Source organism: Schistosoma haematobium (assembly GCF_000699445.3).
Source record: "Schistosoma haematobium chromosome Unknown HiC_scaffold_376, whole genome shotgun sequence".
NCBI classification, from domain to species: domain Eukaryota; kingdom Metazoa; phylum Platyhelminthes; class Trematoda; order Strigeidida; family Schistosomatidae; genus Schistosoma; species Schistosoma haematobium.
The window spans coordinates 321,358-325,084 of NW_026137103.1; positions in this window are offsets into that span (position 1 = coordinate 321,358).

Genomic DNA, 3,727 nt, shown 5'->3' on the forward strand with positions numbered 1-3,727 from the left:
ATTCAGCCTAGTTGTTTCGACCAATCAGCGTCCTTCAGCAACATTGGTCATTATCCCTACAGTTAGTTTTCATTGCTGGTGCTGAAAAATAATGACTACCTTTTCCGATCAATTACTGCTTCTACTTGAGCAACAACAGCAGTGTTTCAAAAATAGCCAGTTAAATTTTTTAGAAAATTTACGCACACAGTTGATAAATCTCCCATGTTTCGGAGATGCAACAGAAGTTGGTAAGTTCATTTCTCATCTGCATACTGAGCTCGAAAACAACTGCAGAACATATGAAGCTGTCTATAAAAGCCTCTGTGAATCCCGGACGAGCAGTAATGTAGACGAGACAGTCATTCATGATCCGCCCAGTTGTCCAGAAATGTCCAATTCCGAAACATTCCCTGTCGTGGGTTCAAATTCCACTGTTCCTGAAACATGTACAGACAGTGATGTACCCAGCTCACAGGAAGAAGATCTCATATTAAATGCTCGTAAATGTATTGCAGTTCCAGTCCACAAAGAAACAGAAAACAAATCGGGCAGTATACTGAATCCAGCTGTTCCAAATGGTCCTCATCATTCTGCAATAAAAGTGTCTGACGAATCTTATTGTCGAAATTCCGTTTTACCAGAAAACATGACAGATGCATCAAATGGTCAGAAATCTAATACAATTTTGATAGATGCTGTTTATTTTAGTGATCTATTATCCACTAATGGAATTTTGAAGAGGTCTGATGAATATGTTTCACAAAAATCAAAGCTTAATGACCTCATATCTAGTGTCGCTGATCCTCATCGTCTAGTCAGTTCTAGTGGACCCTCTACTCAATGCGGGAAATATGCTTTAAATAGAATCAGACTAACTGTTACTTGGGTATATGAGGACCCAACATTATTTCGCGGGGGAGGACGGACGCAGAAAATTTTAAAAATCCGGATATCAACTCCGGATCTTCAAAATAAGGGGAGGTGTTAGGGATGCAGAGGAATATATCAATAATTATCATGTTAAGTCCAATGGTGTCTTCGGACTTTAAATGGACATTTCCTACTGGTCGATATTTGTTCACTTGTTAAATATTGTACAAAATGTTGTTTACTATTTTATGGTACGATGTGGTATGCTTGATTGGTATATAAGCACAGTGTGTTTCAAATATAACGATTCATATCTCAGAGGTTGTGACTTGTGTTCTGGACTCAACTGGCTGGGCTAGACAGGGAAGCAGGACCAATCAGAACTGTAGGCCGTTCGTGCGTGTTTTACGTGTCACTGATTCGATCTATAATACACTGCTCTCTAATCTTTTCAGTCACGGACACGACAATTGGCACGGGGTAAAAATCGACCCAAGTTTGAAGTCACAACAATTGGCGACGGGGTGGAGAAAAGTTTTGAACCCTCAACTTCAAGTCATAACAAGTGGCGACGGATTAGAGAAAATTTGGAATCCTGTAATTGGACGAGATTCAGCCTAGTTGTTTCGACCAATCAGCGTCCTTCAGCAACATTGGTCATTATCCCTACAGTTAGTTTTCATTGCTGGTGCTGAAAAATAATGACTACCTTTTCCGATCAATTACTGCTTCTACTTGAGCAACAACAGCAGTGTTTCAAAAATAGCCAGTTAAATTTTTTAGAAAATTTACGCACACAGTTGATAAATCTCCCATGTTTCGGAGATGCAACAGAAGTTGGTAAGTTCATTTCTCATCTGCATACTGAGCTCGAAAACAACTGCAGAACATATGAAGCTGTCTATAAAAGCCTCTGTGAATCCCGGACGAGCAGTAATGTAGACGAGACAGTCATTCATGATCCGCCCAGTTGTCCAGAAATGTCCAATTCCGAAACATTCCCTGTCGTGGGTTCAAATTCCACTGTTCCTGAAACATGTACAGACAGTGATGTACCCAGCTCACAGGAAGAAGATCTCATATTAAATGCTCGTAAATGTATTGCAGTTCCAGTCCACAAAGAAACAGAAAACAAATCGGGCAGTATACTGAATCCAGCTGTTCCAAATGGTCCTCATCATTCTGCAATAAAAGTGTCTGACGAATCTTATTGTCGAAATTCCGTTTTACCAGAAAACATGACAGATGCATCAAATGGTCAGAAATCTAATACAATTTTGATAGATGCTGTTTATTTTAGTGATCTATTATCCACTAATGGAATTTTGAAGAGGTCTGATGAATATGTTTCACAAAAATCAAAGCTTAATGACCTCATATCTAGTGTCGCTGATCCTCATCGTCTAGTCAGTTCTAGTGGACCCTCTACTCAATGCGGGAAATATGCTTTAAATAGAATCAGACTAACTGTTACTTGGGTATATGAGGACCCAACATTATTTCGCGGGGGAGGACGGACGCAGAAAATTTTAAAAATCCGGATATCAACTCCGGATCTTCAAAATAAGGGGAGGTGTTAGGGATGCAGAGGAATATATCAATAATTATCATGTTAAGTCCAATGGTGTCTTCGGACTTTAAATGGACATTTCCTACTGGTCGATATTTGTTCACTTGTTAAATATTGTACAAAATGTTGTTTACTATTTTATGGTACGATGTGGTATGCTTGATTGGTATATAAGCACAGTGTGTTTCAAATATAACGATTCATATCTCAGAGGTTGTGACTTGTGTTCTGGACTCAACTGGCTGGGCTAGACAGGGAAGCAGGACCAATCAGAACTGTAGGCCGTTCGTGCGTGTTTTACGTGTCACTGATTCGATCTATAATACACTGCTCTCTAATCTTTTCAGTCACGGACACGACAATTGGCACGGGGTAAAAATCGACCCAAGTTTGAAGTCACAACAATTGGCGACGGGGTGGAGAAAAGTTTTGAACCCTCAACTTCAAGTCATAACAAGTGGCGACGGATTAGAGAAAAATTTGGAATCCTGTAATTGGACGAGATTCAGCCTAGTTGTTTCGACCAATCAGCGTCCTTCAGCAACATTGGTCATTATCCCTACAGTTAGTTTTCATTGCTGGTGCTGAAAAATAATGACTACCTTTTCCGATCAATTACTGCTTCTACTTGAGCAACAACAGCAGTGTTTCAAAAATAGCCAGTTAAATTTTTTAGAAAATTTACGCACACAGTTGATAAATCTCCCATGTTTCGGAGATGCAACAGAAGTTGGTAAGTTCATTTCTCATCTGCATACTGAGCTCGAAAACAACTGCAGAACATATGAAGCTGTCTATAAAAGCCTCTGTGAATCCCGGACGAGCAGTAATGTAGACGAGACAGTCATTCATGATCCGCCCAGTTGTCCAGAAATGTCCAATTCCGAAACATTCCCTGTCGTGGGTTCAAATTCCACTGTTCCTGAAACATGTACAGACAGTGATGTACCCAGCTCACAGGAAGAAGATCTCATATTAAATGCTCGTAAATGTATTGCAGTTCCAGTCCACAAAGAAACAGAAAACAAATCGGGCAGTATACTGAATCCAGCTGTTCCAAATGGTCCTCATCATTCTGCAATAAAAGTGTCTGACGAATCTTATTGTCGAAATTCCGTTTTACCAGAAAACATGACAGATGCATCAAATGGTCAGAAATCTAATACAATTTTGATAGATGCTGTTTATTTTAGTGATCTATTATCCACTAATGGAATTTTGAAGAGGTCTGATGAATATGTTTCACAAAAATCAAAGCTTAATGACCTCATATCTAGTGTCGCTGATCCTCATCGTCTAGTCAGT